The sequence below is a fragment of the Macaca mulatta genome, chromosome 8 (genome assembly GCF_049350105.2).
Source record: "Macaca mulatta isolate MMU2019108-1 chromosome 8, T2T-MMU8v2.0, whole genome shotgun sequence".
Taxonomy (NCBI): Eukaryota; Metazoa; Chordata; class Mammalia; order Primates; family Cercopithecidae; genus Macaca; species Macaca mulatta.
Window position 1 is genome coordinate 91,072,689 of NC_133413.1, and position 13,593 is coordinate 91,086,281.

Genomic DNA, 13,593 nt, shown 5'->3' on the forward strand with positions numbered 1-13,593 from the left:
GCAGCATGGTCAGATGGAAGCAGGATTAGAACAAGAAGGATGACCCCAAATGGACCCTGAAAAGTTAATTAGAAGCTGCTAATTTCAAACAGAAACATTAAAAATGTATTTGTGAGGCACAGAGTTTATTTTTTGAGGAGGCAGAAAAACTATTTTAAGTGATTACAGAATGATCGTGGCAAACACTCTTCTCTCTCTATATATATGTATATACACATGTATAATGTATATATATGTATAATTGTAACCATTTACTGAATATATATACTGAATATATATGTATAATTGTAACTATTTGCTGAATAGATAGATAGATACAGAGAGAGAGAGAGAGAAAGAGAGACCGAGTCTCACTCTGTCACCCAGGTTGGAGTGAAGTGGCATGATCTCAGCTCACTGCAACCACTGCCTCTTGGGTTCATGCGATTCTCATGCCTCAGCCTCCCGAGTAGTTGGGATCACAGGCATGTGACACCACGCCTGGCTAATTTTTGTATTTTTAGTAGAGACGGGGTTTCACCATGTTGGCCCAGCTGGTCTCGAGCTCCTGACCTAAAGCCATCTGCCACCCTTGGCCTCCCAAAGTGCTGGGATTACAGGCATGAGCCACCGCACCCAGCCCTAGTATCTTATTGATGTGTTCAGAATCATGTATGGTGATTGCATGGACGTGCCGCTTAACAAAAGAATTACGGATGGATAGTGTAATTATCTAATGCTGGTGATTTGTGAATTTGTGATGAAGGACCAATTACCTGCTGCAGAATGACTTCAAGATTTGCCCAAAGATTTGCCCAAATAATCAGTGTGAACAGAATGTGGTTACCACCCTTATCAATGCTTTTGACACAGTAAGTTATACTGTGATGAAAAAATTACACAGGAGCAAAATGCATGCCTCAAGTGTAGATGAGTTAACTGGCTGGTTCATGGACACAGGCTGCTTTCTTTCTTGGAAAATTACTTGTGACAGTTAAATTAACCTTGGAGATTGGCAAAGATTTGCATATTTTTTTTCCCATTCTTTATGAACTGCCAGGTTCTTTTGCGAGTACAACAGTGCACTTTTATGTTAACAATGAAATACATTATTTGGGAGGAAACAATGAAAAATGAGATAGAAGAAACCAACTATGAGTTATCAACCCTTTCAATCTATTAAAATACTGCAGCATATAACCTTGAATAAATTGTCTTGGTTCTTTAATGAAGATTAAATGTAAAGCATTTTTTATTAAGAAAAAACGGCTATTAGATGTGAATTTCCCCCTTATTCCCTTTTAAGCCAAACTACCTATTTTTTCTTTAAAAATGACATCCATCAGCCAGGTGCGGTGGCTCACACCTTTAATCCCAGCACTTTGGGAGGCCGAGGCAGGTGGATTACTTGGGGTCAGGAGTTCGAGACTAGCCTGGCCAACATGGTGAAACCCTGTCTCTACTAACAACACAAAAAAATTAGCTGGGCGTGGTGGCACATGCCTGTAATCTCAGCTACTTGGGAGTCTGAGGCAGAAGAATTGCTTGAACCTGGGAGGTGGAGGTTGCAGTGAGCAGAGACTGTGCCATTGCATTCCAACCTGGGTGACAAGAGCAAACTCTGTCTCAAAAATAATAATAATAATAATAATAAAATTAAAATGACATCCGTCAAGTTCGCAATGGTCTTTGGCTTAGACTAACAAGACTGCATTCCTTTAGACTGCCAAATGAACAAATGCTAGCATTTCCACCTGCTCTCTGACAGTGAGATACTCTCCTTTATGAAGTTGGAATAAATAGACGTCAAGACCTGCTTTGTCCTATTGCTTGAGTCTTGGAGGGCTAAGGTTAATTAAAGACAATTATTAAACCCCAAATATTGAGAAAGTATATGCAGAAAGATATTTATCACAGTATTGTGATTTTAAAATGTCAAAAAATTAAATATTTCAAAAACATTGGATGATGCATAGCTTATAAATTATGATTACGAAGAACATTTGGCAACAGGGGAGATCTTTAAGTGGATAGAAAAAGGAAAGAAATGTATTAAAACCCTAACAAAGATTGCTTTAGGGTAGCAGAATAAAATGTGATTTTATTTTCTTTTCTCATTTTTTCTCTATGTTCCATAAAGGTGATTATATTATTATTATTCAAAAGTACTTAAAACAATTGCTAAGTATTTAATGATGCTTGAATCCAGCAGGAGAGAACAGAGATCATTTTGAGCTATAGGTTGAAAGGAAATGACACGTAAATATGGAGAAAACCTTGATGGGGGGGGGGTCTTTCCTTCATCATATCTATGCAGATAGAAGAAGTGGCTTCCGGCCGGGCGCGGTGGCTCAAGCCTGTAATCCCAGCACTTTGGGAGGCCGAGACGGGCGGATCACGAGCTCAGGAGATCGAGACCAGCCTGGCTAACACGGGCGAAACCCCGTCTCTACTAAAAAAATACAAAAAAACTAGCTGGGCGAGGTAGCGGGAGCCTGTAGTCCCAGCTACTCGGGAGGCTGAGCCAGGAGAATGGCGTAAACCCGGGAGGCGGAGCTTGCAGTGAGCTGAGATCGGGCCACTGCACTCCAGCCCGGGCGACAGAGCGAGACTCCGTCTCAAAAAAAAAAAAAAAAAAAAAAAGAAGAAGAAGTGGCTTCCAGGTGGACACAGCCCCCTCACAAATAGGCTCTATTCCATTCCTATTTTTCCTAAAAAGAGCCTTTGCCTGAATTCTCCATCTAACTTCTTCAAATCCTCAACTAATCACCCAATCTGGAGTTAATAAAAAACATTTATGTATAAGTAGGAGCAAATAATATTTTACTTTTTTATTTATAAGATAGCAAATGCACATCAGGAATTGCAAAGCTGTTTCTGAGAAAACGAGGATCCAGTTTACATGAAGAGTTGTGAAGAATATATGAAGATGGGGTGCTATCAGAGGTGAGGTAACCCCGGTTTTGAGGGGAAAACCTTAAAACTAGCGAAGAAAAGCCAGTAAGAAGGGGAAGTAGAATTTGCAACATAGAAGTAATTGAGCCACAAACTTTAAAAAAAGCGTGATATAGAACAAAAGTTAGATTATGAATAAAAAATAGATTAACCTGGAGGGGGTGCGGCTAGCAGGAAGGCGTTGAATAAGTTATCTTGACTTTCTAAAAGATTTTGGGTTTTCAGAGTGGTCTCAAGTTGCATACCTGCAGCCCTTTTGGCTTGCTCTTCTGCCATAAGCATGTTATTAAGCTGCAATTTACATCTGTACTTGAAACACAAATTCAGATTTTAGAGAGTATCCAAAAGTTCTTGCTTTTCTCACCTTGCTTTAACAAGTTTAATCCTGGATGACACTGACTTTCTTCTATACACATTTTTCATTTAAAAGATTATTCTAGTTACAAATAACTACTGATAGGTTGATGCCAAATTTATTTAAAACGGTGTCTTTTTTTTTTTTTTTTTTTGAGACGGAGACTCGCTCTGTCGCCTGGGCTGGAGTGCAGTGGCCGGATCTCAGCTCACTGCAAGCTCTGCCTCCCGGGTTTACGCTGCCTCAGCCTCCGGAGTAGCTGGGACTACAGGCGCCTGCCTAGTTTTTTGTATTTTTTTAGTAGAGACGGGGTTTCACCATGTTAGCCAGGATGGTCTCGATCTCTTGACCTCGTGATCCGCCCGTCTCGGCCTCCCAAAGTGCTGGGATTACAGGCTTGAGCCACCGCTCCCGGCCTAAAACGGTGTCTTATAATGTTCATTTTGCCTTCTACCCAGCTTATATCCAAATAATTCCATCAAAAGTTTATATTCATTTCCCAAATATGAAAACCAATATCCTGAAATTCTGTCTGGTATCTTTTGGGCTTATCAGTATCATTATTTCCATATATTTGAAATAAAGACAAGGAGCAAATAACATAATCTGTGCCTTGATTGAAGCCAATATTTTTCCCAAGAGTATCATTAAAAAGTATCATTTTATTAACAAATCCATCTTATAGTCCTTTTATGTGACTGTAATAGTTCTTTGTTAATATAGCCATAAGAAATTATTTACATTAAAACAATCAGAAGTGTTACAGCTCTTTTAGAATTTGTCTAGTAGGTTTTCCAGTGACCAGAAAATCTTCTGCTAAAAAAAAAAAAAAAAAAAAATCAATTGGGTATAATAAATCAGTTATCCATTTCTCATCCCCACAATCATTCCTGTCTGACAAAAAAAAGTATAGGAGAGTTGTTTGCAGAACACATCTTACTTGTTAATGCGTCTTTTAAAATTCTGCTTCTTTCTTATGTAAACAATTCTAATCAAAATCTTTTCACACCTTCTGCTGCAACAATGACCCCAACCCCATACAAAACAACAGACACACACCTCAGGGACTTCCAGATTTTTCCAACTGTGGTTCCCATGATGAGAATTCTGTAGTGTAGGGTTTGCATCAATTATTTCCCTAATAACATCTAGTGAGTACATGTTTGTCACTCAACTGTTATATATGATCCAAATATGAACCCAGGGTGCTTTGGGTATGAGTCATATATAAGTCAGGTGCTTGATTCATACCTACTCTTCTTTTGACAGTAATCCTTGTTAATGCCCTAATTTTATGATGTAATTTTACTTGAATTAATCTTGAACAACTGCAAATTATGTAATTAATTACATTCAGCTTCAATGACAATTACTTTTTAATCTCAACCTCTCAGCCTGACATCCCAGCAGAAATCCTGTATATACAATGGCAGTGACGGGTGGATGGGAAGACCTCTCCAGCTTACTGATGTGTATGGACTCATTAATTATATAAATTGCATTTATTTTTGCAAAAAAAAAATTCGCAAAAAAAAAAAGTGAAGTGTATGCCATTTTCTTGGACTTAAGGGCTTAGAGAAGTTAAGGGACAGAGAGTGAAAGAAACTACCTTCAGTAGCTCCTGATTATTTTTCCCTTAACACTCATTTTGAAGGGGTGTAATTGGCATAACTTAAACAAATTATTGTGGTCACATAAATTTGGTTTATGCTGGATTTAAAATTGAATAGGTTTCTTTATTATAGAATTGCTTGTTCTTTAATATATTACTATATGTTGTGACTTTCCAAGAAGTGGAATATAAAATGTTTCCCAAACTGTTTTGAAAAGAGAGCACCCTTTCTTTCTAAACAAATAACAACTTTATTGAGGTATAATTTATGTGCCATGAAATTCACTTACCTTAAAGGAACAATTAAATGATTTTTAGTGTATTTACACTTACGCAACCATCACCAAAATCCAAGTTTAAAACATTTTCACCATCTCAAAAAAATGTGTTTCTATTTGCCATCACTCGCTATTCCTCACTCCAGCCCCAGGCAACCACTAATCTACTTTCTGTCTTTACAGGTTTCTCTTTTCTAGAAATTTTACATAAATGGACTCATATAATAGGTCTTGCTCTGTCACCCATGCTGGAGTGAGTGCAGTGGTGCAATCATAGCCCACTTCAAGCTGGAACTTCTGGGTTCAAGTGATCCTCCCGCCTTGGCCTCCCAAAGTGCTGGGATTACAGGCGTGAGCCACTTTGCCCTGCCACTTAGCATAATGATTTTGTTTTGTTTAGTTTTGTTTTTTGAGATGGAGTTTCGCTCTTGTTGTCCAGGCTGGAGTGCAATGGCGCAATCTCTGCTCACCACAACTTCCACCTCCCAAGTTCAAGTGATTCTCCTGCCTCAGCTGGGATTACAGACATGTGCCACCACACCCGGCTAATTTTGTATTTTTAGTAGAGACGGGTTTCTCCATGTTGGTCAGGCTGGTCTCGACCTCCCGACCTCAGGTGATCCGCCTGCCTTGGCCTCCCAAAGTGCTGGGATTACAGGCGTGAACCGCACCCTGCTTAGCATAATGTTTTTGAGGGTCATCCATTTTGTAGCATGTATCAATACTTCATTGCTTTTTATTGCCAAATAGTATTCCATATAAGTATACCACATTTAGCTTATCCATTTATCAGTTTATGGACATTTGGGTTGTTTTCACTTTGTGGTACTGTGAATAACATTTGAGTACAAGTTTTAGTGTTTTTATATTTCTCTTAGGTATATACTTTGGAATGGAATTGGTGAACTTACGTTAAACTTCTGAAGAAATTTCCACACTGTTTTCCAAAGTGGTTGCACCATTTGCATTTCTACTAACAGTGGATGAGAGTCTCAGTTTCTCCACATCCTTACCACCATTTGTCATTGTCTGTTGATTCTAACCATCCTAGTGGGTATGTAGTAGTATCTCATTGTGGTTTCTATTTGCATTCCTTGCTGATCAATAATGAGCATCTTTTCATGTGTTTATTGACCATTCATATCGCTTCTTTGCCCAAATGTTTATTCAAATTTTTGCCCATTTTAAATTGGGTAATTTTCTTATTATTAAGTTGCGAGAGTTCCTTCTATGTTCTAGATACAAGGCCTTAATCAGATATGATTTGCACGTATTTTCTCTGTCTGTGGTTTTTCTCTTCACTTTCTTAATGATGTCTTCTGAAGCATGAAAGTTTTTAGTTTTGACAAAGTTCAGTTTATCAATTTTTTAGTGCTTGTGCTTTAGTTGTATCTACAAAGGTCACAAAGATTTATTATGCTTATGTTTTCTTTTAAGAGTTTTACAATTTTGGCTCTTACATTTAGATCTATGATTCATTTGGAGTTAAATTTTGAGTATGACGTGGGAGGCAAAGGTTTAAATACATCTTTTTGCATGTGGCTATTGAATTGTCCTGGCACCATTTGTTGAAAAGACTATCCTTTCTCTATTGAATTACCATGGCACCTTTGTTGAAAATCAATTAAGCATAAATTTAAGAGTCTTTAATATGTTAATGTATGTTGTGAGTCTCCAACAGGGAGGATAGAAATGTTCACAATTTTTTTTTTTTTTTGAGACAGTCTCGCTCTGTAGCCCATCGTGGAGTGCAGTGGCGCGATCTCGCCTCACTGTAGGTTCACCCCATTCTCCTGCCTCAGCCTCCCGAGTAGCTGGGACCACAGACGCCCGCCACCACGCCCGGCCAATTTTTAGTAGAAACGGGGTTTCACCCTGTTAGCCACGATCACGATCTCCTGACCTCGTGATCCGCCCGCCTCGGCCTCCCAAAGTGCTGAGATTACAGGCGTGAGCCATCGCGCTGGGCCCCCAAAATGTTTTTAACAAGGAATTCTACTCCCTCCCCTGACCTTTAAAAAAAAAAAAAAAACACTGACTTTCATACAGGTTCTCATTGAGGTTCACAGAGCAAGCTGTAGGGAAGCCAAACTGTTTTCATGCTTCTCTAAATTATTCAGGGCTCTAACTTTTACTGAAACTTTGTTTGTTTAGACTCTAGGAGGCTAACTGTTGTATTTGAACTGCAAAACCAAAGACAATTTCTTTTAGTGTGCTTATTACAAAGACATCTCATTATGCAAAAATGATGCAACTTTGGAAGGTTTATGGATGCAAATTTGGAAGTATGAACAATTTTGCAATTGTGTCTTTTATGTTTTTAGGGCAATGCATCTTGCTTGATCATGATATATGACTGGAGAGAATATCAGTATGAGGTGTTACAGTCAAATAAGACTTGTTTGCATACACTTTATCACACACACACTGTATACACACACAATCACATACATATACACACATATTGGAGATACAGTTTTTTCTTTTTAAATATACACACATACTGAAGATATAGTTTTTCCTTTTCCTATTTAAAACAAGTAGATCTTTTCTTAATTTTTTTAGCTTCTGAATTTTAAAGTCAGTCACGTTTTTATTTAACCAAGTATAATGCAAAATGTTGGATTAATTGCTTAAATTTGACTTTGTTAAAATGACAATATTATCACTTTTGCATTATATTACTACAACGAACAGAAGAACTTAGTACAAAATTAAAAGCAAAAAAGTAAGGCCGGGCATGGTGGCTCACGCCTGTAATTCTAGCACTTTGTGAGTCTGAGGCGGCGAATCACCTGAGGTCAAGAGTTCAAGACCAGCCTGGCCAACACAGTGAAACCCCATCTCCACTAAACATACAAAAATTAGCCGGGCATGGTGGCATGTACCTGTAGTCCCACCTACTTGGGAGGCTGAGGCAGGAGAATCACTTGAACCCGGGAAGTAGAAGTTGCAGTGAGCTGAGATCGCGCCACTGTACTCCAGCCTTGGCGACAGAGCTTGACTCCCTCTAAAAAAAAAAAAAATGGAAAAGTAGAATTAAGTGTCTCTTTATTAGTTTGTATTTATCTGCAGAACAACAACAACAACAAAAAACACACAGGCAAAAGCCAACGATAAGAGAAAAAATATACAGTTACTTCGATGAGGAGATTGCAGCGTCATAAATCTAGACAGGGAGATTGCAAGCGAAATCATCTGCACTGCAGTCCTCTGCAGCACTGGCCAACCCAGGCGGCCTACCCCAGTGAACCGCTAAGCTTCAAGAAACCTACAGAAAATGACGGTGTAAGACAAGCATAGAGGTGTTCTACTGCGGCCCTCCAAAGTGCATTTAATTACCCTAACTGACACGCTGATTTTCTATGTCCCCACCTGCTAGTGATTTAGTGTTATTTTTACAAGAATAATATATATATTTTTAAATCCAGATGGCATTATCTCACCTTACATGTAAGAAATGATTACATACAGAAGTTTCCTTTTTTAAAAAAATAAAATAGAGATGGGTCTCCCTATGTTGCCTAGGCTGGCATCGAACTCCTGGGCTCAAACTATCCTCCCACCTCCGCCTCCCAAAGTGCTGGGCTGAGATTACAGGCATGAGCCACCATGGCAGACAGAAGTTTCCTAATAGGTAATAATACTGTTTATTATTATTATTATTATTATTATTATTATTATTATTTGGGGCATTCTATTATGCCCCAAACACAATTTATAGTAGAAAGTATGATTTCTTGCAAAACTTTAGCCATATTTAGAACAGCTTTCAACGCATAAGGCACCCCCTCTCTTTGTCAGGGCATTCCGGCTACTTTTGAGGCTTAATAGCTCTAGTCCATTTCCATTCTCACTATACTTTTTAGGTAACTTAAATGTTCATTTTAGTTTAAATCTCAAGTCCTTTTCTCAAATGGATTTTACTAATTAGCTAATTTAGGAAAATTGTCTGGTATTTTTTCTTTCCTTTATCACCTCAAACCTCGCTTGGTATTTGCTCAGCATTTTAAGATCTCCCCCGCCCCCCAGGCTACTTGGAAGCTTCCAGGCTACTTCCTTACGGGCAGTTTACAGATTTTGTTTTCAAAGGCCTTTAGTTGACCTTGACCTGCGTGGGTGTTCTTTCCTCCTATCGTATGTTACGGTTACCTGCAGAGGCTAGCGTCGAAGGAGAGGTGCTATGCGAGGATGGCCCCAAGTTAAACAGTGACAGCCTCTGCCCTCCTAGACCCCAGGCGCGCGGGGGGCGGGCGCGGCACACCGATTCCACCGCCACCTCCAGGCCTCGCGGTATGGCGGGGTCCGGGACGTCACACAAATGCCAGGTCACCCATGTTTCTGCCCTGGGGAACTCTCATGTCAGCCGGTCCCCCTATTCTGCTAAAGGAGAAAACAAAATTTCCCTCCCATGGACGCAGCTGGGCAGTTTGAGAACTGGTCGGGCAGAAGGCTGATCGCGCAGAGCCTGGTACAAACGGGAAGCAATTGCCCTGGAAAAAGAAATGAGGGGCAAGAATTTGCATGTCTTTCCCAGGACTATCAAAGTCTGGGAGAGTTTCCTTCCCAAAGTCATCTGTTCCAAACTGAACTAAAAAAGCTACCTCCCAGGGGCTCCCCAGGAACAGGTTCCCCTGTAAGGGCCGGCAGAACTTGAATAATTTGGGAAGAAGACTCCAATCAAGGATGGGAATTATCCCCTTACACACTTGGCTAAGATTCTTAGGAGAGTAAAGAGGGACTGGAAATTAATATATTTGGAGTCATATATAAATCTGACATTGTAAAATGCAGGCAGTTCTTATTCTGCAGCGTAGGGCCAATCATTATCACATCGGTTACTCCTTGTGGTATCTTTGTAAAGTCCTGATTTAAAGAACTGCTGTTTTGTTGTAGATGAGTGTCTGGGCTGATGGAACTCTCACATCACCTAAATAACCATGAGGCTGTTTTTCAGTTTGCTCACCTCAATGCTACACATTGCACATGCATTAACAAATATCACCAATGAATGATGATGGAGGTATCATCATTTACTTGACAATCTGTAAAGTACCTTCCAGGTAATTGACAATGTATACCTACTTAATTACTTATGCTCTTCACATCTCTGTTCCTTCTGTTTACTTTGCAAAGAGAAAAACCCTTTGAACCCAAACATTTGTCGACCCCAGTCCCAGAGAAGTCACAGAATTTGCCAGAGGGAAGGCAAATCTTTTAGCATCTACTTCTAGTATAGGTGAAATTACTGGGAGTGACTGCTCAGGAACAACTGAGCAAAATTGGCAATTTTCCCCACAGAGCAAAAAGATTTGATATGAAAAACATCATACAGCCACTCAAATGTAATTGCCAATATATTTACCAAATTGAACAAGTGATTTTTTTTTTTTTTTTTTTTTTTTTTTTTTTTAGACAGAGTCTCAATCTGTTGCCCAGGCTGGAGTGCAGTGGCACAATCTCGGCTCACTGCAACCTCTGCCTCCCAGGTTCAAGTGATTCTCCTGCCTCAGCCTCCTGAGTAGCTGGGACTACAGATGAGTGCCACTACGCCCGGCTAATGTTTTGTATTTTTTAGTAGAGATGGGGTTTCACCATATTGACCAGGCTGGTCTTGAACTCTTGACCTCATGATCCACCTGCCTCAGCCTTCCAAAGTGCTGGGATTACAGGCGTGAGCCACCGCACCCGGCCACGGGTGATTTTTGGATTATCCACACCATGGCTTCCCTCCTACAGATTGACTTTAATTACCTGAAGTAAGTTTGTAAGTTTAAATAAAAAGAAGTCGCAAGCAGTAGATAGTGAAATGAACAGAAATGGAAACATATCCTGAAAGTGTAATACGCTGGGAAATTTTACAGAGGAAGGTGAGATTAAATGAAAACAGGAAGAGTTCCCATGCTAGGTTAATTTACACAATGTCTTTTATTTGCTTACATTTATCTGGGGTGAATACATTTATAATTTATAATTTTAACTTTTAAAGGTGTGGACAGAAATGCTTTTACTGATTAGAAAATAATTTTTATTCCACTAGAAGTGGAACAATACTTCTTGTAAATAAATACTAGAAGTGAAGTACATCCAGTGGAACAAAATATTTAAAATAAAATATTTAAAACTACACTTGAAATTTCAAATGCATACAACTCAGAGGATAAAATATCTTCAAAAATCACAGACACAGAGTTTAGGAAGCCAAAGGCTGTGAACTTCCCTTCTCACTGAATCTATGCTTTATGTTGCATTCTTCACAGGTAAGCAATCAATGCCTGTTCTGCTGTGGACCAAAACCAGCCCCATGGAGCTGATCTTCAAAGAAATGGAATTTACTCTGGCATACTCTCATGTATGATACCTTTCCAAGGCCAAATCCCAAGATACCAACAAGTGTAACTTTAGGCAATGATCCAAATCTTGGATTAGCTGCTAAATAACGTTGGCAGAACAGTCCCTGGGTGACGAACATGCTTACAGGAGAAAAAGGCAGAGCTCTCTTCCAGAAACTTTCTTCTTGACATCCTCTTATAATGGTTGAAATCTCTCCTCTGTGAATGTGCAGTTTTTTGAATAAAACAACAGGCCCTGCTTGCCTGGTGGTGGCAAATGGGGACCTTTCTCTTGGTTTCCATGAGTAGACATTGGGGCCATGATGACTTCGTGTTTGCTTTTCTTTTTTTTTTTTTTTTTTTTTGAGACGGGGTCTCGCTCTGTCGCCCGGGCTGGAGTGCAGTGGCCGGATCTCAGCTCACTGCAAGCTCCGCCTCCCAGGTTTACGCCATTCTCCTGCCTCAGCCTCCCGAGTAGCTGGGACTACAGGCGCCCGCCACCTCGCCCGGCTAGTTTTTTGTATTTTTTAGTAGAGACGGGGTTTCACGGTGTTAGCCAGGATGGTCTCGATCTCCTGACCTCGTGATCCGCCCGTCTCGGCCTCCCAAAGTGCTGGGATTACAGGCTTGAGCCACCGCGCCCGGCCCGTGTTTGCTTTTCTTCCAGTTGAGTGTGCTCGGCCTACTCCTTGACCCAGTGCTGAGTGTCTGTTACATGTCAGGCAAGGGCATACGTAGACGTGAAGAAGAATAAGACACAATCACTGCTGAAGGAACTCACAGTCTGTGGGGGGTGTTCCCCAAGGCCGTGTCCCTGGCACTGCCAAGCTGAGCTGGCCTCCTTCCTCGGTGACTGCCACAGCCTGGACTGGAAAATAAATTTTAATTTCTAAGAAAGTAGAGAATGTGAGAGCGCCTTCAAAGTGAGGTTTACGGTTGTAAAACTTGGATTTCAGCGTGTTGTTTGAAAGGCAAGTAGTATTTATATGTACTCATGTGTACATAATTTTATAATCACTTACAGTGTGTCTGAACCAGCTCCTGACCTCAATGTTGTACTGCTCTGGGGAAACATCACACTTTTTCTACCCAGGGAACTTAAGTCTATCCCAAAGAATAGTAAATAGATTTAGAAACTCTCAAAGTGTTCTGCATAGAAAACTAAAAGGAACTCTCCTGTTTGAGAAACTGGGATGGGTTTTAAAAGATTGCAAATTCTTTATCACCACCCCCAACCCCTCAGAGGTGGAATTAATCTCTTCTCTCCTTGAATATGGCCTGGTTTTGAGACTGCTTAATGAATAGAAGGTGGCAGCAGTGACGCTGTGGCAACTCTTGGCTTACGTCCTGAGAAGGCCTGGAAGTTTCCATTTTCCGTCTCTTCTGGGACCCCCAAACTACCACACAGAGAGACCACATATCTTGCATTGGAGAGGGAGGAGGCTGGCCTCCTGGTGGGGCTTCCTGGAGCCTCTAGTTCCAGGCATCTTTTGAAAGACACCGAGAACTGCCAGCTGAGCTATCAGTCTACAGAAGCTAGAAAGCAAACAAAGTGGCTGTTGTTTTAAGCCACTAAGTTTGGGCAATTTGTTACATAGCAATAAATAATTGAAATAGAAAGCAAGCCATTCACTGTCACCTATAATTCTTGGTTAACAGGGAATGGCTTTGCTTTTTTGGAAAGACAGACTTAGTTCTCTAAACTGAGTTTTGGCCGATGATTCATTGTGAGTTGCAGAGGACACAGGTAAGGGTTCCTCTAGTTAGAGAACACAGGGATATAGGGTCAGAAAAGATGCAGAGAATTATGTGGGGAGTAGGCAGCGAGGTGTGACCTTTAGGGCCTGGCGGGTGGCGGCAGACATGAGGACCCAAATAGATGCTGTGAATAAAACCAGTGATCCCAGGCAGACGGTGGTACCAAGGCTATGAGTGCTGAAGGAGAGAGTGGGGAGGAATGATAAAAATAAAAGCATAATTATTCAAATAAAAATGTTTATTCATATGCCACATAAAATTATCTACCCTACTACAATTTTGGAAACACTGCCTAGAAATAACACCCTTTTCATACCTCATGGC

At 40.4% G+C, this 13,593-nt stretch overlaps 1 non-coding gene and 1 pseudogene across 1 annotated transcript; one reads left to right on the plus strand and one right to left on the minus strand.

The window, feature by feature from the left end:
- Positions 1-4,044: 4,044 nt before the first annotated feature.
- LOC114680478 (U7 small nuclear RNA) lies at positions 4,045-4,103 on the plus strand. The gene has a single exon (XR_003732699.2). It is a non-coding gene; the product is annotated as a U7 small nuclear RNA (small nuclear RNA).
- Positions 4,104-11,372: 7,269 nt separating this feature from the next.
- On the minus strand, positions 11,373-11,833 carry LOC100428696 (OCIA domain-containing protein 2 pseudogene; annotated as a pseudogene).
- Between the last annotated feature and the right edge of the window lie 1,760 nt (positions 11,834-13,593).